At 44.6% G+C, this 27,158-nt stretch overlaps 1 protein-coding gene across 1 annotated transcript in view; it reads right to left on the bottom strand.

The window, feature by feature from the left end:
- HEATR6 (HEAT repeat containing 6) overlaps positions 1–27,158 on the bottom strand; it is a 59,340-nt gene that overhangs the window by 7,321 nt on the left and 24,861 nt on the right. Inside the window, exons 21-22 of the transcript XR_006414752.1 lie at positions 8,467–8,691; positions 6,656–6,800 (exon numbers count right to left, since the gene is read on the bottom strand). The gene's annotated coding sequence lies outside the window, so the exon portion shown is untranslated. The remainder of the gene's footprint in view (positions 1–6,655; positions 6,801–8,466; positions 8,692–27,158) is intronic.

Genomic DNA, 27,158 nt, shown 5'->3' with positions numbered 1-27,158 from the left:
TGGGATGACTGTAACTCAGCAATTGAAGGATATAATCTGTCCAAGAAGACCAGAAGGAACAGAAAGGGAGGTGGAGTTGCTCTATATGTTAAAGATATATATCTCTGCACAGCTTAGTAGTCCTGTTCAGAGGATTTGGACTGCTATAAATGGAGCAAGGAATAAAAAGAACACAGTGGTTGGAGTCTATTACGGAGCATGCAGTCAAGAAGACAATGAAGGTGAAACTTTTGAAAAGCAAATTGCTTCAAGGAGACCCAATATCATTGTTTGGGGGAGTTTAATTTCTCCAGTATCTGTTGGGAGGAGAATTCTGCCAAACATGGCATAATTACAAACAATTCCAACAAGGAAAAGAGGTAGAAGACGACAGAAGCAACCCATGTGACTTCACAAAAAGCTTAGAAATGATCTGAAAACAAAAAAGGACATCGATAGGGAGTGGAAGGAAGGCCAGGCTACAAAGGAAGAATACAGGCAGATGACATGGGATTGCAGGGACGGTGTTGAGGCTAAAGCTGAGAATGAACTGAGACTAGTGAAGGTGGCTAAAAGCAACAAAAAAGCCTTCTTCAGATATGTCCAAAGTAAAAGACAGAGGAAAGAAAAAGGGGGTTCAGCTACTCAAGCTGGATGACAAAATGTGAAAGGATGACACAGAAAAGGCAGAAGTATTCAATTCCTACATTAGCACAGTTTTCCCCCAAAAGGGTATCTATGACCTTCTTGATAAAGGGAAATACAAGCTGAAGGAGGAGGAGGGAAGCTCAAGATTGATAGGCAAATGGTCAAGAATCATCTAATTGGGTTGAATAAGTTCAAATATCCCGGACTGAATGAGTTACATCCTAGAGTCATAAAAGAGCTGACAGAACAACTCTCAGAATCACTGTCTATTATTTTTGAGAAATCATGGTGGACAGAGAAGTGCCAGATGACAGAGAAGAACTAACGTTGTCCCCATCTTCAAGAAAGGGGAAAAAAAGAATCTGGGAACTACAGACCAATCAGTCTGACATCAATCCCTGAGAAAAATCTGGAGCAGATTATAAAGCAGTGCGTTTGCAAAACACCTTGATAACAATCCAGTGATTACAAGAAGCCAGCATGGATATCTCAAGAACAAATTCTGCCAGACTCATCTGATTTTATTTTTTGACTGGGTAACATCCCAGATGGACTGTGCTGTGGACATAATATAACTTGATTTCAGAAAAGCTTTTCTGCCCCATGATATCCTGATTAGTAAACTCGCAAAGAGTGGGCTAGATGGAACAACAATCAGATGAATCCATGGTTGGCTACAGAGTTGGATTCAAAGACTGCTCATTAATGCCAGCTTCTAAAACTGGGGAGATGTAACGAGTGGGGTACCACAGGCCTCAGTGCTCTTCAACATTTTATTAATTATTTGGGTGAGGAAGTGCAGGAAACACTTATCACATCTGAAGATGACACCAAACTTGCCGGGATAGCTAATACCCTGGAAGATGGAAAGGTATTAGCTTTCAAGGTGACCTCAATAGTTGGAGTGCTGGACTGAAAACAATACAATGAAATTCAACAGGGGCAGAGGCCAAGTTCTGCACCTAGGAAAGTGAAACCAAATGCATTGTTACAAGATGGGGAATACTTGGCTCATTGATACTGAAAGTGAGAGCGATCTTGGAATGGTTGTAGATCACAAGCTGAATATGAGTCAACAATGCAATGTGGCTGCAAAAAGGGCAAATGCTATTTTGGGCTGCATTAATAGAGGCATCACTTCCAAATGATGTGAAGCACTAGTTCCCCTTTACCCAGCACTGGTTAGGCCTCATCTGGAGTCCAATTCTGGGCACCACCGTTCAAGAAAGATGTAGACAAGCTGGAAAGGGTTCAGAGGAGGGCAGCAAGGATGATCCAGGGTCTAGAAACAAAGCCATGCCAGGAGAGATGGGAAAAACTGGGCATGTTTAGCCTTGAGAAGAGGAGAATGAGGGGAGATAGGATAGCACTCTACAAGTCCTTGAAAGGCTGCCACAAAGAGGAAAGACCGGATCTCTTCTAGATCATCCCAGAGTGCACAACATGGAAATAATGGGCTCGAGTTACAGGAAGCCAAGTTCTGGCTGAATATCAGCAATAACTTCCTCACTGTTAAGAGCAGTAGAATAACAGAGCCCATGACCTAGGGAGGCTGTGGGCTTTCCCAAACGAGAGGCATCCAGGATTCAACTGGACAGCCACCTGAAAGGGATGGTTTAACTTGGGAGTCCAGCACTTTGGCTCCTTCCAACCTCTACTGTTCTATGCTTTTATGAAACAACACACTGTATTCTCAGGGTGGGCATGTAGATCCTTAAGCCTAAGGCCTGCCACCCTGGCCTAAGCTATGGGCAGGAGCTCACCTGAAGGATGCGCTTTTGAGACGGGAAAGATGAAGGCGGAAAAAAGCCTGACTGCCAAAGGGCCCAGGTCAGCGATGGCAAGGACGAGTTGGGCCATCAGCAAGGTTTTGCCCCGAAGAAGGCACCCATGTGTAGAAAGGGGGAAAGCGAGCGGGAAGGATGACTGCCCCAGCTTGGCCTCTGAGCAAATTCCATGGCGTTCGGTTGTAATAATGTTCTGTCACAGTGGCTAACCTGGACTTTGGCCACTCTCCACACGTTGGGAGACGAACCTAATTGAGTAGATATTGTTTCCTTGCCTCATTGCTATTCCCTGCCACCCCATCCCCTCTGCTGACCCCCACCCCACATACCCCTCCTCCCAGGAGGCCCTCGCTTGGTCAGGAGGGTTTTGCAAAAGTGGCTCGCCGGTTCTCTCTCCACATACCACCCTCCCCGCCCGACCCATCACTGTCCTACACGCCTCATGAATTCTTCCCAGCCAAACATCACGGTCCCTGTGCCTCAGGTGCTTCCAGGGACTCAGAAAACGCATCGCTTTTCTCACAGATTCCAGCCCTTAAATTTCTATGGCTTGACCCAGGGGATTGTGGGGAGAAAAAAAGTGGAGACCTGCCCTCAAAGAGTTGTTTGTTTCTTTGTTATCCTTATATCCAACTTTTTTTTCTGCGTGGAATCTAAGGGGGCTTATACCTTGCCCACTTTCCTTTTGGCCCGGCCCCGTTTGTCTTTGGCCCCCCCACCTATCCCCAGAATGCACCCGAGAGTTTCTCCAAAATGAAATCTGGCCTTCCGACTGAACGGGGTTCAGCACCCCTGGTTTAAGGGTTCTGTTCTGATAACACCATGAGTTTTTATTGTATATCCCCATTACAACTGCACTGGCTTTCATGGATTATACCATGAGCCAGACAGGGTGCTGGGTGCTTTCCTGGAAAAAAGGGGTACAGAAATGTCCTGACTGAATAAACAAACAGAACAACGTCGTATTCCGTACCTCTCCTCCCTCCTTGCTTAGAGTTCCCAATGTATGAAATAGTACAAATTCCTGTTTCCCAGAAACCCTCACAAAAGGCTCAAAGAACACAAGGTTTGGAATGGGGTTGGGTAGAGAAAGAACCATCCAGAACCTGGAAAGGCAATTTTTAAAGCCCATACATGTTTCCCTTCAGCTGAGACAGAGTGGCTGAAAGGAAATCTGCAGAGTTAAACAAAGAATGAAAGCAAAGATTCTGTTTCTCAGCATTCTGGCAATCTGCACTCCAGCCTTTTGGCTTGTGGGTGGGAGGTGCTGCTCCCCAGACGGGGCCACGAAAACCCCTGCAGAGCTCTTGCTCCTTTGGCTGGAGAGCTCTTTCGCCCGGACTCCCTCTGGCCTACACATGCACATGCCATGATGTAATATGGCCAGCTTCTTTACCTGCATTTCGTCTCCACCTTCTCCAAATATGACCCACATTTGATCTCTGGCCCTTGGCTGACGTGGAAGCTGTGGCTTTTAGAAAGGAGCCGACATAAAAGAGATCGCTTATTGTACATACAAACATGTATATTTTTGGCCTTCAGGTTCAGTCAAAAGGCATTTACTGGAGAGTCGTTTCCACTTGCACGAGGGAAGTTCTAGTCCTAATATTGACAGTCTGAATTGCAATAGGCACAGAAAAGACTACAGTTTGTGGGCCTAAAGGGAGCAAAGTCATGAACAACCCTCATGAACTGAGAAAGCAAAACAAAAAGCTACAGCATTTCACATTGCAGCCCGCAATGGCTCGCAAAACATGTTAAAGCTGCAATCTTTGCACAGCTTTTAAAATTATTTGGTTTATGCAAATAGTATTGTGCTAAATTATGAACTGCAGACTGTCATAAAAACATGCACCATTCCTGCTTCATACCAGACTATCGAATACTTCATTCATATTCCACCTGTCTGCCAAAAACGGCACTAACAAAATACAGATTAGAAAGAAAATCTGCATTGAAAAATGACACACAAAAGGAAGACTCAAAATTAAAACCACAGTGGGAGAATAGAGAGCATCCAGATCCCTTTCAACAACACAGAAAGAATTCCCAGCTTATTCAGACGAGCATGACTGCAATCCTATGAAGAAATATGGGGGAGTAATTACTATAAAATCCCATAGCCGCTGACTTCTGACTGCCGATAAAACACAACAGAGCTTCCTTTTTTTCCCCTTTCTGCTTCTTATTTAGAGATGAATATGATCTTGCAAATATGTGCTATGCTAGCATAAATCAAGAACTACATTAAATCCTGTTTATATGCCAACTGCACCCATTCCTGGATAGGAGCAGCTTAGCCAATAGTGATCTGTGTACTGGAAACTTCAGGACTAAACTCCGGTCATATGCTGTATGTGAGGCTGTCCTTGGGCCTGGCTCAGAAGCTGTGGCTGGAGAAAACGAGAGCAAGCGTGTGGAGATGAACACACTCTGCATATTTTGGGGCTATCTGCAGACTTTTGGAAGTGTACATTTGTGCATGTTTCAATTCCCAAGATAGGCACAAACCCACTGCTGCAAAATCCAATTTCATCAATGTTACAAAGAAAGCCCACACAGTCATGATATTCCTCCACTACACTTAAGAGACACCCTGTTGTCAATTCAGTCCACTTAAATGCAACCACCAGGCCGCTCATTGATAGCTACATAGAATAGACCAGTCTCTACTTCAACATTAGCCATGGGGGTCCATACAGGCAGCCCAATTGGATTGAATCTACCCCTCACATCATTTTAACCACTGGACACGCCGGTTGGGGCTGACACAGGACATTCAACACACCCAAAGATCTCCAGATCGGAGAACAGCCAACCATTTTAAAAAGGTGCCCCAGTCTGAAAATTAGGAGTCACTCTGGGCAGTAGCCTTAAACATCCCATGTATTCTACAAACATTCACAAGTAGCATATTGAAAACGGCAAGGCTTTACTTATTAAAAATATTTTAAATTAAAATTAGAAATGAAATTATCACATTAAACAAGAAAATGCCATCTCCAAACATTCATTCACGGGATGGCCCATGGCCTGTGCTGTGATCGTAAAATGCCCAGGTCAGAGGAAACAAGTTGGTTCTTTAAAGTCTGTTCTCCTGCCTGGGCCTATTTTAGCAATAACCATCACACAGAAGGCTGTGGGAAGTGTTGCGATCTATTCTTGTGGAAATGTAGCATAACATCCACCAAAAGCGCCTTTCAAGTTGCAGGTGTGGAACAAATCCTGAAATGATCAAAGATGCCCAGTGCCTTCTTCACCTCCTACAGACTGAACTTTTCTTTGGCACAGGAAAAGCAACACTATGTGTATCGAATGTAGAGGAGTTGTGTTGGCCATAAGAAGGTAAGTGCTTAGCTGGATTAGAAAAGGCAGAAGCTGCTGTCATGTTTTTAGAGTGCTTGGTACTTTGGAAGTGTCACCCTTTAGAACCCAAAGCCTTGATGTTTTGGGCATACAAACATAGCTTTTCCTTTGAGAAGTAACCCACCCACCCACCGGTAACAACCTGGGTTATCATGGAACAAGGCATGGCGGACAAGCTACAATTCACAACCCAACAACAAACCATGGAATTTCTTCATGGGATGTTCATGGTTGACAGTGTAGCTAGATTCAGACAAAACAAGAACCCATAATGAGTATGGGTTATCAAGTTTTCTAAATGTCATTTTGAAATTTCCCTCCTCTTTTTTTTTGGAAAGAATCAGGAGGTTGAACAAAATTCCTCAAGGAAAATCCCTGTGATGGCACATTCTAGATGAGCAAATGAAGAATGCCACAAGCTTGCCACAGGAGAGAGGATATGAAAGACCATCCTTCAGAATGATCCTCAACTGTCTTTTAAATAAATGGGAAAATGTAAACATAAAATTACAAATGGGAGCACAACATGGAAAAAGGTGCCTGTTGGAATGCTCCATTCCAATCCAGCTCCTTTTGGTTCTCCCATTTCCATGCCCAGTTAGGGTTAATGGGTAATTTCATTTTGGCACTTGGAAAACTAGGATATTGTATATGCAAAGGCATATGGCTAAGGCAAATAAAGAACTGATTAATTAATATGTATATGATGAGATGCCCAGGCTATATTTTCAGAGTGGCCAGGATACCATGGGTATTAGTCAATCTGTCCTATGAAAACAGGTTAATGCTGTATGATATGCCTTCCTGTCAACTAATCCATATGTTCAACTCAAGTTTCCTTGGAAGAAAAATCTCATAGCAAAAGGCAACATTACCTCGATGACCAGGGCAGGGAAGGAAATGTGTCTTCAGGAGAAATATCCCCAAGAATCCTCCTTTTCTTGACCTGATGCTTGCACAAGACACCTGCACTTTGAACATGGTCCTTCTGCTCCACTGAACATTCACCCAATGGCTTTTCTGTTAATATTTAAGAAGAAATCCAAGGAAAAGTTAAAGCAGTTGAAAAGGAAAGTTTCGAGGACAAGCTCATTTTTACCCTAAAAAAAATAGCTTACCTATATCTACCTAGATAGACACAATTTGCAGTATTATCAATGGCTTGTATCAGCTTTCCCCAAGCAAGTGCTCTGGACAACAGGCACTATCATCCCCAGCCAGCCCAGGCAGTGGCATGCCTGGAGCGTATCAGCTTATGAACACCAGCAGAGATGGTGACACAACTCACTACGATGGCAGGAAATCACTGTCTGCATCATCCACTTGTCCAGTTTGGTAGAGGCCCTGCAGTTTCTGTTTGCCACATGGGGGCAAAAAGGTGGGAAGCTCTCTGGCCCAAGGTAGGGTAGAAAGATTGCTAATGGGGACTGGCCAGCGTGGTCATATTGGGCCAGTGCTTCTCCATGGTTGTCTTTCCATGTCTGCACCCGATTCAAAGCCTCAAATGGCTTCGAGCTTCGTTATTTGAAGCCATCTCCTCCACTGTGTATCTGCCTGGACCCTAGGACTGTTCTCAGCGGTCCTTCTCTGATAGCTCTCACTAAAGGAATTGGGGGTGGGTTGCTACCAAGAGGGCCTTTTCTGTTGGGGCACTGCTACTTTGGGGTAAGCTTCCCAGGGGCACTCACCTGGCACCCAAGTTGTGCTCTTTTTGGTGCCAGGGAAGATCTGCCTATTTCCCCAGGCATATTATCCTATTTCCATACCCTCGGTTAGCCCAAGCGCCTGTTTCTTTTGTTTTAAATTTCTTAGGGTGCAATCCTATGCATATTTAGCCAGAAAAAGTCCTCACGCTCCCATCATGGCCCAGCCCATCGTGCCGGCTAGGGCAAGCTAGGAGCTGGAAGTCTTTTTTCTGTCTAAGCTTTACTGCATTTTAAACCTTTGCCTTGCTGTTAGGTTTTAATTCTATCCTGTAATTTAAAATTTATATCGCATTTCACCATGCTGTATTTTAGTTTTCTTTGCTGTGAACTGCCCAAAGAGTAGCACAAAGGTGTAATTAATACATAACACTTGTTTGAATGTTGGATGTCCGAAGTCGAATGGATTGATCTGAACTGTTTCTGCCGCACACCAAACCGTTGTTATGAGCTATGGGGGCAATAGAGGAAAAGCCGCCCCGTTACAGGACACAAGAGGGACACTGAGTAGCCTAAAACCTGGACATGCGAATTGAAATGTACAGATATGCATTCAGAAATATTCACTACTATATAGATAGAAATACAGTACATCTCACCTTGCTATCCAAGCGCTAACAACTGTTTACAGGTAACTCCAAGACTGCTTTGCCTTGTGTGACAAGTGGCAGCTACCCTGGAGCTGCTTGCTAAATTCTTTGCCACGGTGTTGTTCTGCTGCTCACAACTGCCCACCCTTCTGGCACAGCATCCCAGAGATGGGTTTGCGTGGGCAACTGGGCCTCAGATTCACGCAAAGGAAATGCATCCCTGGGAATGGGGGAGCAATTCTGAGCAGGGAAATGGCGGCTTGTAAAAAGGGTTAAGAATGCTCCCCCCACGATTTCTCTCCCATTCAGAACTGTAGCCCTCTGGAAACGACTTTTCATTCACTCAACTGATCACGCATTTATGGTTAATGTGCTGCGTGTCCCATAACATACCACAAAAGGCCAATTCCTGTTCCAGCTTGTGAGATAACCTCCCCTGTTGTGAACCGGCCTCTGCAATGCCAGCCTTTGATTCGAAACCACAGGAAGTGAATAATGGCACACAGCCGTGGGCAGCCGAAACAAGATGTGGTGACCTTCGGACCTGAAAGGGCCCATTTTGGCAGGACGGATAAATGGAGCGAAGCAGAGTAGGCATTTCTGGAAGATTCTGTTGAACTGAGAAAGGAGAAGCAAAAGACAACTATTAAAACATCACCTTTTTAGAGAATTTGAACAATATACCCCTTAAAGCAGGGGTCTCAAACTCGCGGCCCACGGGCCAATGGCCGGGACGGACGGGGCACGGGGGAGGGGCCCTGCAGCCTTCAAAGCACCAGCGGCGCCCGGGCCGGCCATGGGATGAGCGGCCCACCACCACCGCGGTGGGGGAATACTTGATGCGGCCCCCAGGTAAGTTGAGTTTGAGACCCCTGCCTTAAAGTTTAGCATGAGGCATACCACTTCAGACTAAGTGGGGGTCCACATGACTGAATGATCCTCCAGACAAACTATTCCCTGCACGTAAGAAACTCGTGCGCCAGGGAAGCTTTTCCAGACATGCTAGTTTTCCAAATGCAGTGACATCTCTCTTTTTCCCTTCTTCCTACTTATAGAAAGCTAACTGCAGGAGCTGCCATCTGAAACAGTATGAATCAGACACAAATTAGCCACCTCACTGGGAACTAAACTTGTCTGTAATTCTAAGCAGAAGCTGGCATGGGGTAGCTGGTCATGGGACAGAAGTCCTATTGACTAACTCTGGCCATGAGGTTCAGTGGATGGATTTGGGTCAGCCAGCCATATAACCCATCTCACAAAGCTGTTGTGTAGATGCAGCAAGGAAAGAATGCCACCCTGAACTTCTCAAAGGAAGGATACAACTGTAAGAGAAAGCGACATTTAGCTACTTATTAGATTTATATCCCACTTCTTTCCTATGAGCGCAGATCAGCTTACATCATTCTCCGCCTTCTGTTCTCAATCTTGTCCCCGCAACAACAAACCTGCGAGGTAGGTTGGGCTGAGAGTGAGTGACTGGCCCAAAGTCACCCAGTGGGCTCCATGGCGGAGTGGGGATTAGAACCCCGACCACCTGAGTCGCAGTTCTGCCCTCTTAACCACTGCGCCTCTGGCTCTCTGAGAGGGAAAGAAACTACGCTAGGAGGATATTAGGTTGGTTTCTCTCATGGTTGTGCTAGGTACTGAGAAGACAGAAACACAGAAACAGAGCGAGTCAGAAGGGGTCTCCCGGACCATCTAGTCTGACCCCCGGCTCCAGCCAGCTCCGCTCATGACATGCCCAGGGACAATGGGACAAAAAGTCATTCCATGAATGTGCAAATCCAACTTTACATATGCTATAAACTGTCACATTACATATTCTACGACTTCATCCTGGACTAGGCTTCTGTAAATAAAAAATACTCATCATCCAGCTTTCTACAAAGACCTCAGACTTCCATGGAAACCCCAATCCCAAGAGAGTGAAAAGGATCTTATATTTTGCCCCCGTTGGTGAAGTCTGAGACTGGAGGGAATTAAATTTATCATCCCGACATACTTTGGGAAGTCATAAAACAAAAACGCACACCTTTCAGACTTCTTTCCTACAAGAGACCAAGTCCTGGCCTTGATCCAGTGAGCGACCTTTCCTAAATGCAGAGCTGGTTGCTCGGGGTCCGAATTTGATTTTTCTTCTGTCTTCCAAGCTGAACTTGGGTTTCGCTGCACTGCAGTGGGGAGGTGCGGTGAAAACTGCCGACCTTCTCGAGCATGTTTCCTACTGGACGCGTCAACCTTTTCGGCACAGAGAACCTGATCTGGGGGAGCTCCATTGGAAGCAGTCTCCCAGAACTCAACAGCAGACCCAGGTGCAAGAGTAATCTTTATTTGCCTGCCGGGAGGGGGCGGAAGGAGATGCCAACTAGGCCAAAGCCTGAGGGCCTTGAAACACTGACGGAGGTCTCTGGGAGACTGGCTTAAAAAAAAAAAAAAAAGTGAGACACCTCACATGCATGCAAGAAGAATGAGAAAAGATGGGAAAGGGGAGGGCAAGAAATAAGTATTAAAAAAAAAATCAAAGAAAATTGGCCCAGCCAATGGCCCGTGACAGAGTCAGCCTTGGCGATGGTAGTGTGTGACTTTGATTCTCCTATCATAACCCTCTTGAATTAAAAATGCAAGCAATTACGTGCATGGTTTCTCTCTGATGAGGGCCAGGCCTGGGTCTCATTAATGCAAGGGCACAGAGGAAAGTCGTTAGTCCTTGTGAAATGGAATGTTTCCCTGAGAACAGTTCCGCTTGAGGGCCAATCTGAAAAAGGGCGAGAGAAACAGAGTCCAAAAATGAAAATGAGAGGAGGAGGAGGAGAAGTAGAAGAAGAGGAAGAAAAGTTAACTTTCACACATTTCTGAGTCGAGAGAGAGAGAGAGAGAGATTTGCAGCAGCCAAGCAAGCAGAGAATGTGTTGTTCGTTCATGAGCCACCTGGTGCGCTGAAAACTCAACTTTGCTGCCCTCTCTCCATGTGTCACCCCCTTTCCCTTTCCCTGCTTGACCTACACAGAAGACGACTTCTTTCCTTGAGCAAATGGGAATGGACTTTGACTTGGCTGCACCAGCCAGTGGGGAAGTTTCATGTGTGTCTTTATGTTTCATGGAAATAATCTGAATTCCAGAAATGGTTTCAGACCGCATTGCTAGAAGAAATGCTGGCCACCACAGAGATCTGTCCAAGCATTAGGATCTGCAATGGGGGCCAAGTTCAATTGCTCACTGTTGGCAGCGATGAAATCAGCGAGCCAGAATGGTAGGGCCTTTTCAGAGGTGGCCCCTTTAGGCAGCTATGTGGTTTTATGCAGTCCTCTTTTTGAAGGGCTGTCAGAAAATGGACTCCAGTTGCAGGCAGCTTCTGCTTGAAGGACTGCTGGGTTGCAGTCCTCACATTGCTATATGAAGCCTGCCAGAGGTACTTCGAGCCAGTCACAGACCCTCATCCTGATCTACCTCTCAGGGTGGCTGTGAAGATAAAATGTAGAGGACAAGGATTCTGTTAGCCAGTTTGGATTCCTTGCAAAAACAAGAAGACGAAGAAGAAGAGGGAGAAATAAATAAAATGTGACCTGCCGTAAATAGCTGGATACAAATGTCACCGTTTTAAGAGACAATTTTCATTCAGCTTGACTCTTAATGTGTTACAAAGCACTTGACCCTCTCAAATGAGAGCTGTTTTCCTCTGTGTAATGCTGAACAATCTCTCTCACTTTGGCTTCCCCGGGCACAACCTCTTTCAGGTTGTCTCCAGATCCCCATCTCCCAGCCTGTGTAAGCAATAAAATGCATGCTGGGAGATGCACTTGCTCATGTGCTTACTTAGGTTTTTAGATAGTGCTGTACAGTTCACATTTTAAAGTCGCTTCTGTGCAGTTAATTACATTTTAAAAATTATTTTTAATGGAACGTTATTGTTATTTAATGGAATGTTATTTAATGGAATGGTATTCCATTTCCAAGCTGTTTTGGTGATGATTCAATTTGGCTTGTTTGCTGTTGTGTTATATGTTGGTTTTAACTATATATGTTGGTTTTTAACCCAATCACACAAAGGTAGCCGACTCAGCCAGGCAAACCACTCTGGGCCAGGCAGTCCCTGAGCCAAGGCACCACTGTAAACAAGGACCTGGAGGGTTCTGATTGTCAGGGACGTGTCCTCTTAGATTACTTTGCAAAACACCCTGTAGAACCACCACCACCCCCATTTTAAGAATTATAGCACCGAGGGAAAGCAGAATGTAATCATAACACTTATTCTGCTCTGAATATAGTCATGCATGCTGTGGTTTGATCCAGTTTACCTCCTTTCTGCCTCAGTTGTACAGGAAGAGTGGCAGAGCCTAGCCATCCTCAGATATCCACACCACCACCCCTTAAAAAAACAAAACCAAGCTTGCCTGCTTTTTGCGACCACCTTTTCCCAAAGGCTGTGCCAATTAGCAGCTCCCAGGCTGAGGCAGGCCCATGGTAGTTTGCAAAATATCAAAAATCTTTGAACCGGTGCCAAAAGGACAAGGGAGTTAGAATCATCCCAGAAACACATTCACGTGTAACTACCTCCTCCACACTGGCTGGCGAAGTTCTCCTGACATACCATAAATCAAGCCAGCTAAGAAATCAGCCTCAAGAGAAAATAATATCAAATGGGCGAGAAGGTGGGAGGGGAAGGTAGGGAGGAAATCAGAAGACCTGTGGGAATCTGCAAACTGACAGAGTAGTATAGTCTCGCCCAGTGTAAAAAACAGTGGCATTCTTGCCAGGATGTTTCGGCTTGTCGGTTTCTTTTTAACCCACTCTATGGAAAGTATGAAAAAAGTCAGGCTTGGAGATAACTGTTGACCTGTATGGCAAGGAAGGATCACCCTAGCTGATCACACAAGGAATTCTTTACAAACTAGAAGTCTGTGGGAGCTTTAGATATTCCAAATCATCACAACATCAAGCACTGACCTGCTTTAAAGAAATTAGGTCAAACATGGTAGCCAAATTGATCTTAACTTGGATCTGCCATGCTGTATGTAACCTGTCATTGTAAACTAGTGCTTATAACATCTGCACTGGATTTCGGCTGGTTTCTGGGCTCAACTCCAAATGCTACTTTTGTTCTATAAACTCAGACTGAATTGAATTGCACTTTGGCAATTTCTAAGGGTAGAGAGTGTGATTTTGGGGAGCAGTGTGATTTGATGAAATTCTTTCATGGTGGCTATTATCGTCTTTTCTCCAAAAAATGGCCTGCTCCAATCGGAATTCTGGGAAGAGAAATGGATGCCATGTTTTCCTCCAGAATATACTCCTTGAAAAAATGGGGAAAATATGGTGACTGCCAACCTCTTGGATTCACAAAGTCAATTCCTTCCCAGAAGGTGTAAGGAACGGGGGTGTCCTCCTTTCTTTCAGCCCAAGCCCACTAAATTAGCCAAAACCTGCAAACTGTCTTAAAGTTCTTCCAAGGCCAAATGAATACAGAAATGGCTTGACTATTCAGATCTTCTGGGGATCTGAAGAACTGCGGTTTTTCTATGCCAACTGTGTTTAAATATAACTCACTACAAATCTGCTGTATGTATAAATTTTTAGCTGATCAAGAGAGTTTTAAAAATCTATTGATTTAACTGGTTAATTAATTAAATGCTACAGCCCTGATGCAAAATATTTTATAAAAGGAAAGACAATTTGTATAAAGCAAAGAAAACTTGCCTTCCAGTTTTGCTCACAAATAAGCCATTTAAATCTAAATGAAGTTTCAGCTCCTGTAAGCGGTTAAGGGTAGCCTCTACAAGAGGCATTAGGATATGGTGCCACCTCGTGTTTAAATTGAGCCATCACAGAAGACTTTTCCCTTTTCATCTTTAATTCAGTGCCTAAATAGCAACCCACTCCAGTATCTTTGCCATGAAAACCCCATGGACAGTACCAAAAGGCAAAAAGATATGATGCCGGAAGATGAGTCCCTCAGGTCGGAAGGTGTCCAATATGCTACTGGGGAAGAGCAAAGGGCTAGTACTAGTAGCGCCAGAAAGAATGAAGCGACTGGGTCAAAGCCGAAAGGACACTCAGTTGCTGATGTATCTGGTGGTGAAAGGAGATTCCGATGCTGCAAAGGTCTATACTCCATAGGAACCTGGAATATAAGATCCATGAATCAAGGCAAGCTGGATGTGGTCAAACAAGAGATGACAAGACTGAACATCGACATCTTAGGAATCAGTGAACTAAAATGGACAGGAATGGGTGAATTTAATTCAGAAGACCATCAGGTATACTACTGCGGGCAAGAATCCCTCAGAAGAAATGGAGTAGCCTTCATAGTCAAGAAAAGAGTAGGAAAAGCAGTACTGGGATACAATCTCCAAAATGACAGAATGATCTCAGTTTGAATCCAAGGCAAACCATTCAACATCACAATAGTCCAAGTCTATGCCCCAGCCACTGGTGCTGAAGAGGCTGAAGTTGACCAGTTCTATGAAGGCCTACAACACCTTCTAGAATTAACTCCAAAAAATGATGTCCTTATCATCATGGGGGATTGGAATGCTAAAGTAGGAAGCCAAAAGATAACCGGAATAACAGGCAAGTTTGGCCTTGGAGTACAAAATGAAGCAGGGCACAGGCTGGTAGAATTTTGTCAAGAGAATACAATGGTCATAGCAAACAGTCTTTTCCAACAACCCAAGAGACGACTCTACACATGGACATCACCAGACGGTCAACACAGAAATCAGATTGACTATGTGCTCTGCAGCCAAAGATGGAGAAGTTCTATGCAGTCAGTAAAAACTAGACCAGGAGCTGACAGTGGCTCAGATCATGAGCTTCTTGTTGCAAAATTTAGGCTTAAGTTGAAGAAAGTAGGGAAAAGCACTAGGCCACTCAGGTATGACCTAAATCATATCCCTGATGAATATACAGTAGAGGTGACAAATAGATTTAAGGAATTAGATCTGATAGACAGAGTGCCTGAAGAACTATGGACGGAGGTTCGCAACACTGTACAAGAGGCAGCAACTAAAACCATCCCAAAGAAAAAGAAATGCAAGAAAGCAAAATGGCTGTCTGAGGAAGCTTTACAAATAGCTGAGGAAAGAAGGGAAGCGAAAGGCAAGGGAGAAAGAGAAAGATAGAAACAGTTGAATGCAGAATTCCAGAGAACAGCTAGAAGAGATAAGAATGCCTTCTTAAATGAACAGTGCAAAGAAATAGAAGAAAACAATAGAATAGGGAGGACCAGAGATCTCTTCAAGAAAATTGGAGATATGAAGGGAACATTTCATGCAAAGATGGGCATGATAAATGGCAGGGACCTAACAGAGGCAGAAGAGATTAAGAAGAGGTGGCATGATTACACAGAAGAACTATACAAGAAAGAGTTTAATGTCCCTGATACCACGATGGGGTGGTCACTGACCTCAAGCCAGACATCCTGGAATATGAAGTCAAATAGGTCTTAGGAAGTCTGAGCAACAACAAAGCTAATGGAGGCGACAGTATTCCAGTTGAGCTATTCAAAATCCTAAAAGACAATGCAATAAAAGTGCTACACTCAATATGCCAGCAAATTTGGAAAACTCAGCAGTGGCCACAGGATTGGAAAAGGTCAGTTTACATTCCGATCCCAAAGAAGGGCAATGCCAAAGAATGTTCAAACTACCGCACCATTGCACTCATTTCACATGCTAGCAAAGTGATGCCCAAAATCCTACAAGCTAGGCTCCAGCAGTATGTGGGCCAAGAACTACCAGAAGTACAGGCAGGATTTTGAAGAGGGAGAGGAACTAGAGATCAAATTGCCAACATACGCTGGATCATGGAGAAAGCTAGGGAGTTCCAGAAAAACATCTACTTCTGCTTCATTGACTATGCTAAAGCCTTTCATTGTGTGGATCACAACAAATTGTGGCAAGTTCTTAAAGAGATGGGAGTACCAGACCATCTTATTTGTCTCTTGAGAAACCTATATGCGGGTCAAGAAGCAACAGTGAGAACTGGGCACGGAAGTACTGACTGGTTCAAAATTGAGAAAGGAGTTCGGCAAGGCTGTATACTGTCGCCCTGCCTATTTAACTTATATGCAGGGCACATCATGAGAAAGGCGGGGCTAGATGAATCACCAGTTGGAATTAAGATTGCTGGGAGAAATATCAACAACCTCAGATATGCAGATCATACCACTCTCATGGCAGAAAGTGAAGAGGAACTAAAGAGCCTCTTGATGCGGGTGAAGGAAGAGAGCGCAAAAAGTTGGCTTGAAACTCAACATTAAGAAAACTAAGATCATGGCATCCGGGCCTCTCACTTCCTGGCAAATATATGGGGAAGAAATGGAGGTAGTGACAGATTTTATTTTCCTGGGCTCCAAGATCACCGCAGATGGGGACTGCAGCCAAGAAATTAAAAGACACTTGCTCCTGGGGAGGAAAGCTATGGCAAGTCTAGACAGCATACTAAAAAGCAGAGACATCACCCTGCCAACAAAAGTGTGTATAGTCGAGGCTATGGTTTTCCCAGTTGCAATGCATGGCTGTGAAAGCTGGACCATAAGGAAGGCTGAGCACCAAAGGATTGAGGCCTTTGAATTGTGGTGCTGGAGGAGACTCCTGCGAGTCCCTTGGACCGCAAGGTGATCAAACCAGTCAGTCCTAGAGGAGATCAACCCTGACTGCTCTTCAGAAGGCCAGATAGTGAAGATGAAACTCAAATACTTTGGCCACCTGATGAGAAGGAAGGACTCCCTGGAGAAGTCTAATGCTGGGAACAATAGATGGCAAAAGAAGAAGAGGACGGCAGAGGATGAGGTGGCTGGATGGAGTCACTGAAGCAGTTGGTGTGAGCTTGGGTGGACTCTGGGAGATGGTGGAGGACAGGAAGGCCTGGAGGAATGTTATCCATGGGGTCGTGATGGGTCAGACATGACTTCGCGACTGACAACAACAACAACGGTACTTGGGGGCCTGGTTCACTCCTCCAGATTCCAGTGGACACTGTTGTCTTTTCAGAATATGCCTTTCCATTTCCCTCCAGAAATGCCCGAATCCCACGGCCACTTGAACAAGCTTAATATTTTTGGGATTCATTTTCCCAAATAGCTCTATTTTTTACTACTATACAAAACTCGCAGATCCTTAATGGCCTCACAGTCACACATGTAAGAACAAGTATGCTTTAGAACGTATGATAAATAAGCAATAACAAAAATAAGCACCGAATTTATTGCTTTCAAGTGGTTCGTTTGGACTGTAGCTAAGGGAACAGCATCTTGTCTAAGACAATTTTGGAAAGATTACAAGTGAGGATTTTATGTTGCCCACATTACCAAATTAGCCCTGTGCAATACCCAAGCCTTCTCTTTCCCATTCTTATGTATGAGTGGTTGCTGTATTTTTAAATCTTTCTGTAAGCCACCTGGTGAGGGCAACATACCTTGAAAGTGGGTTAGGAATGTCTAAAATATATAATATTTGAACTGAATGCTTTCCTTTTTCCTGTAGCATTGGTCTTGCAGTGGGGAAGCGCTCCTGCTTTGCTCTGATATCATAATCCCCAAATCCTTTTCTTTTCTTTTCTTTTTTTGGCTGCAATCCTATTCGGGTTGTTTGACAAAAATGTAGGAACTCAGTAGTTAGACCATGCATCCATCTCACTGAATACTGGCTGGCAATTGCTTGCCAGGATCCTTTTCCAGTCCTGCCCAGAGATGTTGGGGACTCAGGCTGGGACCTGCCACTTGCAAAGCATGCGATCCACCAAGGAGGCACCTGCTTTGCCAAGGCTCATAAAATCAGGCATAGCAGACGGATAAAAATGACTGGGTTCGAGACAACATGATAACCCACCCTCAAGGGTGCGGTGTGGGTTGCTGTTGAAATATAGGTCTCAAGCCAGACAAGATAGCAAACCATGGTGAACAACCCACAGTCCACAACCCAACTACAACCATGAATTATTTTCTTGCTTGCTTCCCTGACTTTCTGTGTGGCCCAGGTAAAGGTGGTGGTGAGAAGCTGGTGCAGCAAACAGCCTGAGAAGCAAGTGGAAGCTGTGATGAGAACGGAGACAAGCAATGATTGCAGCTGGTGGCCACGGTGGTGAGAAGCTTGCCAGGGTGTTCTGCCCAAGGGCCCTCGAAAGCCCGGAGCTGACCCTGAAAACATAACATGTCCCTCACTGTGTACCCCCACCACACCTCAAGATGCTCCAAGAATGTCTTTCCCTAGCATCAGTGAGAAACATTTGCTCTCAGAGTCAACAAGCCAGCTGAAGCAGTTTCTTCCCCGCAGTTAGGAGAAGGTCTTTTGTAAAGCAGATGGATCTTAATTGCTCTTTCAAGACAAGCCTATTCCAAACTCTCTGGCCTATTCCAAACTCTCTTACAAACAGGAAGAGCACACAAGAAACAGTTGCTGTTTAGATCCTCCTGCAAGGATTTCAAGTAAGCTCAGCGAGAACAGGGAAACCTGCTGTGGATGCCAGGTGATGTATTAAGAAAAAAGCCACTGTGCTTCAAACCTAGGAATCCTGACTCCACTACACCGTGCTTGCCGTCTGTCCCTTCAACCAGAAGCAGCATTGGTGGGTGTCCCACTAGGGCTGGGGCCCCAGATTTTTCATTTGGAGAACCAAATCTGTGGGCACCAGCTGCCCCACCACTCTGCCACCCTTGGGCACCGATGTATAGGGCACAAAGGACCGTCTGGATTAGCTGGGTTCTGGCCCACAGGTGCTTCACTTCTTGCTGCCCCCACTTCAGGACGACTCCACTATTAAGAGAAAAGGTCCTGTAAAAACACACACGCAGACTTCAGAGGTGTGTGGTAAATTAACAGGTGAAAATTTGTGATTTTTCTCCCCTTTGGTCCTGGGGGGCTGAGCTCCAATTCTTTCAGTACCTTGAACCACCCTTTCCTTCACACATTGTCCCATTGGCCCAAGATTCCTTTCCGTTGTGCACTTCTCTCACAGCTTCTATTTTTGTATTCATGGAGTACAGATGGAAGAGCACATCTTGACAAAACACGTCTCCTCCCTCCCTGCAGTCTGAAGTGGTACAATCCATTCCATTTCCAGAAGACTCTACCACTTTATTCTCCTACACACCCAGGCCAAACCTGAAGAAATGGGAAATAGTGTCAGCTCCTCCATAAGAATTTTTTCCCATCCCAGTGATCTGCAGTATGAGGGAAGTTTCCTGCCCTTATCTAAATTGGAACTCCGGATTAGATAATTCTGCTTAAATCTTTGTTTACCTGCCTCAGCCAGTTTCCCTACCACTACTTCCATCAAGACAACTGAGTCGGGCGCAGGTAAGCCAAGCCACCACCTGCCAGATAAAAAGCCACAATCAGGAACTAGCATAACTTCAAAAGCCGACATGAACACACCCAGAGCAGCTGAGATGGGAGACGGTTGGTTTGATGTAATTGCAGGCAGGCAGGCAGGGCCAGGGTGCATGTGCGTGTTTTGGAACCACAAATACCCTCACCGCTTCCCATGCTGGTATATGTGAAAAATGGAAAAAGTGGGGAAATGGCCACTTAGGAATTGTGAGGAGAGAGGGCATATATTTGCACTCAATATGCACAAGCTAATGTATATGTAAGGGCACAAATGTACCTGTTCTTTATTATTAGGGCAAATATAAAGTGTATATCCAACTGAAATGAAAAAAAGTTTTTATGACCCTGGCCTTGTAGAGCTAAGACAAGTCTCATATATTCCTAGTCAATCTTTAATATCATCCATAGAGGTCCTTCTTGGGGAACCCTCCCCAAGAAGGGGGGGGGGGGGGAAGCAACCAGGAGAAGAGCCTTTTCTGTAGTGGCACCCCATCTCTAGAATATGCTCCCCAGAGAATTATGCCTGGCACCATCTTTGCCTTCTTTTCAATGCCAGTTAAACACCTTTTTATTTTCCAGTTATTTTAATGGTGTGGCTTATTTCATGAGAATATTTATGGACTATATATATATATAATTTTAATAATTGTAAACCACCCAGAGAGCCTATGGGGCAGTATATAAATGTGATAAATGTAATTAGATATATTTTGCCTGTTTCCCTTTTGCAAGGGATCCAAGATGACTCAAGATGGTCCTCTCCTCCCTATTCCTAACTTGACAACAATTGTGTGAGTTCGGTGAGGCTGAGAATCTGTGATGGGCCCAAAGCCACCCAATGAGTCTTGTGGGTATGTGGGGACCAGAACCTGAATCTTCTAAATCCCAGCCCAACAGTCTCTGCCACTCTTAGAAATTATTGCTGTAATCTGAGCATAGCCTCTGAACATCTCAGCACTCGCCAGAATACTGTGCTGGCTGCTGTCCAGGTTTGGTGGGCGGGCATCTTCAAGACCGAATTCATCCTGCTGATGGTTCGAAACCTTTAAATCAGACTTGGACTGGAAAGCCCCTCCAGTACAGGATGTGTTCCCCTCTATGAAAAAGGGCATGCAGCCACCCATGTTCGGCTGGCATTTTTGGGGGGAATGGTCAAGAACTTGTCTTAAGATCCCATGGTCAATATCCAGTATCTCCCATGGGAACAGAGCTGGAACAGGTCTCTTGTTAAGGCCTTAGAGAGCCACTGCCAATCAGAGCAGACAGTACTAGGCTAGGTGGACCAGTGGCCTGACTCAGTAGAAGGAAGCTTCATATGGTCGAGAGACTTGGCCGCCAGATTATTGCAGCAGAAATACAGGCACTGTGAAAAGACAGAAAATGGCACCCAATCTGTCTTCTGGGTTGTTTCCCTTGCGTTTGGTGGGCTTATCTTAGACTGAGGGAAGAGAGATGACAAGTCATGCTCACCTTCTCCTGAAATACCGATGTTTCAGGCGCCAGGTAATTCGGACATAAAAGATCTTTCCGTCTCTCTTTTTGTTAAAATCACTTAAGAGTCACCTTTGTTTCAAAGTGGTGGGAAGACAGATGCAAAAGAAGTTGTAACAAGCAGAATGTGTCGCCTTTACCAAGTTGATTTCAAGTTGTCAGCACAATGCTATTCTTCATGCAATTTATGAGTTGCCCCATGGATGAAGATTCTCAGGGAAAGATACATAATAAAAACAAATACAATGAAACCAACAAGAAAACAGTGTAGAAGAATTTGGTAAAGTCTTAAAAGTAGCAATAATTTAAAGTAATTTGGAGAGAAGAAATAAATATCCAAGGAATATGTAAGGAATGGGAAACAGTAGGCTTAAGCAACGTTAAACTTAACAGTAAAAATAAAGCAAGCAGCAGCTAAAAACTCAAAGGGCCTGATGAATACAAAGGTCCTTGCCTAGCATTCAAAAGTTAGCAAGTAGGCGCCAGTCTGATCTCCTTTGGCAAAGCATTCCATAATTTGAGGGCCATGAGGGAAAAGACTAATTTGAAATCATTACAGGCGACCTCTACAACAAGAGACACTTAAATACTGTGTCAAACAATCAAATGCACTTTGAAAGAAGGCAAGATGATTGAGATGAAAGCCTCTGCAAGAGGATGGAGGCTTCCCACAATATCTCTGCATGAATCACTGGTCTAGCCTCAACCCCTTCTAATAAACCTTTGCATTTGGAGAACATGAATTTTGTTGTGCCCTTGGCAAGAGGGATGGGTGGAGCTAGGGGTACCAATTCCATTTCCCTGGGCACAGGGATAGAGGAGGAGGCTGGCTGTGTCTCTCCGTGAGTCTGCGTGCTGCATCCCACTGAAGGTGGACATACGAAATCCGCATGCTGCCTTTTCCCGAGTCTAACTATAGGTCCCTCTCACCCAGTGTTATTAGGGCTTTCAGGCAGAATTGTTTCCTGGCATCCCTTACCTGGAGATGTCCAAGATTGAACTTGAGACCTTCTAAGCAGGGGCTCAACCTGAACTATGACCCCTGACTAGAGAAGGCGGACATTTTGTTTCCGACTGCATGACTGCAGCCTGCACACTAATTTTAATGCAGAAGCAGGGGGTGGGGCGGAGATCATGTTTCTGCATTTTAACAAAGGTGCATTTGAATCGCATGAAAGGAAAATCATGGTCCATGTAGGAAGAACTAGATTTTTTGTACACTGGGGTGCTACAGTTACACAACACAACAAACGCCATTTTCATACGTAAGCCCCAGAAGAACTTGGAAAAACACCCCCAAGACTGGAGACTGGGCAGTCACTTTACAACTGCTCTACCTTCCTGTTTGTATCCATAAAAAGAAAGATTAGATACACGCCTAGGCTTAAAGCAATCTGTATACGTGACCCCAGGTAAGTCCTGACACCTAATTGTTCCTGGGTCACTCTGTTTGGGGATTGTTACTGTGATCTCCTTCACACAACTTTGTCCAAACGTGCTGGGTCAGGACAGAAGCCCACCATATACCCCAGGGAAGGATTTCACCTGTAACTCAAGGAACCTCCCCTGAAAGCCACATCTCCTTGCAATGGAAGACTTTCTCTCCCACCCTCAAGCAAGAAAGCAGAAAGACAACTGAAGCAAGCCGTCAAAGGTGAACTAATAAAGAACCTTCCACATGCTGAGCTCAGCAGATTCCCAGCTGAGCCCTGTGGAGGGCAGACTTTGGACTCATACCAAAAAAACTCTCGATAGCTTGCGATGGGTTTGCCGTGCAAAACAATCTGGGTGCTTAGGGGTTTGCTTGACCTAAGATTAACTCTGTGTTTGTTTGTAGCTCTGCAAATTTGAAATAAAAAAGAGAGGAAAAACACATGCTTTAAATTGGGATTTTTTTAATCTGTCAAAGGGTCAGTGATGCTATTTCCCGGATGTGTCTTTATCTTCTCCCTAGTGAAGGGGAGGGGGAATGAATGGATCCCAGCCCAGCTTGGCTCTTATCCCTTTATTGCTTTCTTTCCCTTAAGTCCGTCACACTGGGGTCATTTCACTGCCACCCAAGACCTGATTGACGGCAATTTGGGAGACCCCAAATACCATCCTAATCTAACTCCAGCAGGTGATGTTAGTGCTTTTCGCCTCTCCTCAAGAGCCAGTAAATACATTCAGGATAGTGGAGCAGTAAAGTTTTTCTTGGGATTATCTCTCTGGGTTGCAGGTTGGGGAGGTCATATTTTTCTTTATTTAATGTTTCCCCTACACCCAGTAAACTTCCTTTAATCAACATGAAAAAAAGCCAAAATCCATATAGCATGTAACCTTTAACAGGCCAGCTCAATGACCAGAAAAACAGTCTCTTCATCTAGCAAGATGTGAAAATCTGGAATTCCTCTTATGGCCAACAAGGCTGCCTCTGTGTTTTTGGTTCTTCATATACATATGAAAGAAAAAGAAAAAAGGCACGCCAGAAAGAGGAGTGGCACTTAGCCTTTCTCACAATCACGGTCAGCATGGAGGGCAGGCATGGTTGTACATCCAAGGCCTACATCCCAGACTGACAAGAGGACCCAGAGCTGTTGATCCTCCTCCTCCTCCTCTCAACCTGCTTATTCACCTGCATCTTTCTTTGGCGCAGACAAGGATGGAAGTGCAGAAGAACGGGGGGGGGGGTTCCCTATACACCCTCCCGCCCCCTAAGAGCTGCAGAAGAGGCTCTGCTTCGGGAACCCTCCTTAGGAGAGTGAACACCCAGAGGAGGGCCTTCTCTGCAGTGGCACCCCAACTGTGGAATGCGCTCCCCAGAGAGGTTCACCTGGCGCCAACTTTATATGCTTTCAAGGCCAGGTAAAAACCTATTTATCCAACACTGTATAGCTTAATTTTAATCCGGTTTTATTAATATTAATAGCCACAGTTGCATTTTATCTTGCTATTATAGTTGTAGATTGTTTATATTCATTATTTGTATTGTATTATAAGCCGACCTGAGACAATTGGGTTGTATAGGACGGGATAAAATGTTCTACATACATACATACATACTTGCAGGCGTACTCTGGGCCTGTCAAGCAAGAAAGCAGTCATTTGAGGAAGAATGGCAGCTTATGACCAAGGGTGCTCTTGTCACTGCAGCCCCGTTGGGGTGTGGGCCCTTGGAAGGGACCCCAACATGCCATCCCTGGACTGAACCTGGAGCTGTTTGTACACAAGACGTGCCCATGCTCTACCACTGAGGGTGGGTTCTCTCTTTTTAACATGGGCTAAGAGCCCCCAGCTTTCAAAAAAGAACACTTGGGAACAGAGTTCCCAGTTTTACAGCCTCTGAGGAAGCAGCCCCCTGAACCCCTCCGCCTGTCTGTTTCTGTACAATGAACCCAGGGAAGGACTCTGCCAGAAAAGGGGGGAAAAGTGAACGTGTTTCTTTTGAGACAGGACAGCATTATGGGTGGTGCTTTATAACTGGATTGGTGTGACTTCAAGCAGCAACTTGAGCTTCGGATTTCTGATTGCTTGAGCCTTGGAAGGAGTTGGACGGGGTGCTGGGGAGCTGATGTGTCTTCTGCAGGACAAGTGGAAGGAAGAAAACCATTCTGGTTTTGGTTCCTAAAATATGTGCTTACACAGCAGATGGCTTACAAATGAACTCCAAACATGTTCCAGGGAGCAATTCTGGTTCACACTAACAGCAGCAGCACATCTGTAGTTGGGTTACAGATAAATAGCTCACACTGATAGATTTCTCAAGGTGGCACAGTCTATTTCACAACCCACAGTGCTGAAACAACATCACATTTCTGTAAAACTTTGCTACCCACGATAGCTTGTCACATCGAGCAAACCTGCACCAATTTCCTCAGGGTGGCTTGTATGAGGACAGCAAGCCACCCCCAACAACCCATAGCTACTTCTGGGGTTGTTGTACCCACCACAATGGGTTGACAGATTGCACAAACCTGGATGTGGAGACAGGGAGTCAGTCCCGGGCACTCTTACAAAGTGATTGTCATGGGGATAGCTTGCTCGTTCCTTAAATGGCTGCTGTGATGAACACAAAACACGCATTTCCCTAAAGGCAAAGCAGTGAGACTGAAAGAAAGGTCACTTTAAGAACAAGTCAAGGTGGGATCTCTAAAACATAAATCTGCTCTGTTGAACCCCAGTATCCCTGCACTTGTCTTAAGGTATGGAAACTTCCTAGTTGGGGGAAAAAAGAAAAATAGAAAAAATAGCCAAACTTAAGCAGTAAAATCAAAACCAGGAAGGGTAGGGAACCTGCTGAGTGTGAAAAGATGTGTCCAAATCCCAGCTGTAAGAGACATCTAACACAAGACAGCACTGACCTCTCAGTAGTTGCAGTATGGTTCTATTTATGATAAAATGCACACATATTACTCCTTCCAGTTATGGGAGCTGTAAGGCCAGGAGTGTTACACCATAGCCAGTTCCTACAGATTAACTCAGATGTGGCTGCCACTTCAGAATGACAGCTCTGAGGATAACAGACGGACATGGATGTGGTTGTCTGACTTACAGGCTGGGAGCAGGGTTAGACCCAACAGGCTTGGCCAGTGCCTAGAAATTGGCCCAGAAGTATTTCTAATGCACAGGAGGCCCCTAGTGAATTAGTCTAGTTTGCCCAAAGCCTGAAAAGTTGGAAAGGAAAGGAAAGGAAAGGAAAGGAAAGGAAAGGAAAGGAAAGGCACTGCTGTAATCGCAGAGAAGAATCGACAAGGCCTTAGAAAACTCTTACATGTCCCTTTCAAAAAGACCTCATATTGCTCAGATGGCTCCTTCCATTCAACTGATAAGCTCACCTTGAAACAATCTATAGGGCAGGGTATAAAAAGGGCCAGCTTGCAAACAAAACCACAATTAGGCAAGCAGCTCAATAAAAGCCAGTTAATTGTGTGTGGGGAGACACTGGCATCAGCACACTTGAAGGCAGCTAAAAGTTTATTATTTATTTAAAAAATTTTAGACTGCGCCTTACTTTAGTCTCAAGACACTTTAACAATAAGACAAAATAGAATAAAACACAGCATCCTAATCAAATTCTTAACCAATCAAAAGTAAAACCCATATTAAAAACAGTAAAACCTTAAAACATTGGGGAAAAAAAAAGGTTTCTCTCTGTTCACCCAAATGACACCTCAAAAAAGTCATGTATCATCCATGTTTGTGACATACGGTTTCTAAGTCTTACAGAGACTGTGCATTCTGGATTGCATTTTAAAAAGTGCACAATGTAGCTAGTCCTGAAGACTTTTTCAGAGCAAAGCAGAAACAGTGCAAGAAGCACACAGTGAACTCTCAGCAGTCAAAAGGAGACCTTGGAAATGTCCCCCTAGTGAGGATCTCTTACACCCTGGGTAATCTTAATTCTTTAACTACCTTTTTAAACTGGCAACAGTAAACAGACCAGGACAACTGGGTGAGGGAATATCCACAGTGCAAAACAAACCATGGGGTAAGTTTTTAAAAAAGACTATTTTTCTTGGGTTTCCTAGTCAGACCTCTGTCAATGTATGGCTCCCTATAAGGATGGATGTGGTAAGACTCACAATCAGCCATTGTTCAATTGTTTTTTCCCACTCTTCTGCTCTATTAATATTGAGAAGCAGCAGCAACACAAAACACCCAGGACAGTTAAAAGCTGCAGCCATTAAAATGCAAATTCAAACATTAAGGGACTGGATGAATAAGATCCTTTTCATTTTGTCTAAAGAAATTTTGTCTTCAAATTTAGAACACTCTCTTCTATACCAGGGGCCAAATTTGGCTCTCTTGGAGACCCAAGGTGGCCAGCCCCCTCTTTCTGGCCACACCTTCTTTCATTTAGTGATTTCCAGCGTTTGCCAACCTTCCTTTTCTAAAAACATAGAAATGGCTCTCCTGAAGGATTAGTTACTGGCAGAAACAACTTAAAAGCTGGAACATGTCCTTTCTAGTATACTGACCACACCCTTTTGGGACTTGGCATTTTACACGATTGATGTTTTTTACTTGATTAAAGAAAATTACTTAAATCTAGGGGGAAAAAATTCTTGTAACTTATAGGCTACCCCCCTACTTTAAAGGTTAGTTCACCAGAAAGGGACTTCCTTTGCTTGTTCTACATTTTGTCTGCAGGATCATGAAAGCCAAGATGGAGCACAGCCACTGAGAGCTTCGCTAAAATTGAAACCGGCCCTGCTTTGGAAGAGGTTCTCCACCGATTTTGTACTTTCCCCAAGTTCCTATTTTCAGGCTGTGTGTGCACATGAACAA

The sequence above is a fragment of the Varanus komodoensis genome, unplaced genomic scaffold, assembly GCF_004798865.1.
Source record: "Varanus komodoensis strain SLA01 unplaced genomic scaffold, ASM479886v1 scaffold20_1, whole genome shotgun sequence".
NCBI classification, from domain to species: domain Eukaryota; kingdom Metazoa; phylum Chordata; class Lepidosauria; order Squamata; family Varanidae; genus Varanus; species Varanus komodoensis.
The sequence above is the reverse complement of the archived record's forward strand: the minus strand, read 5'-3'. Positions and strand labels throughout refer to the sequence as shown.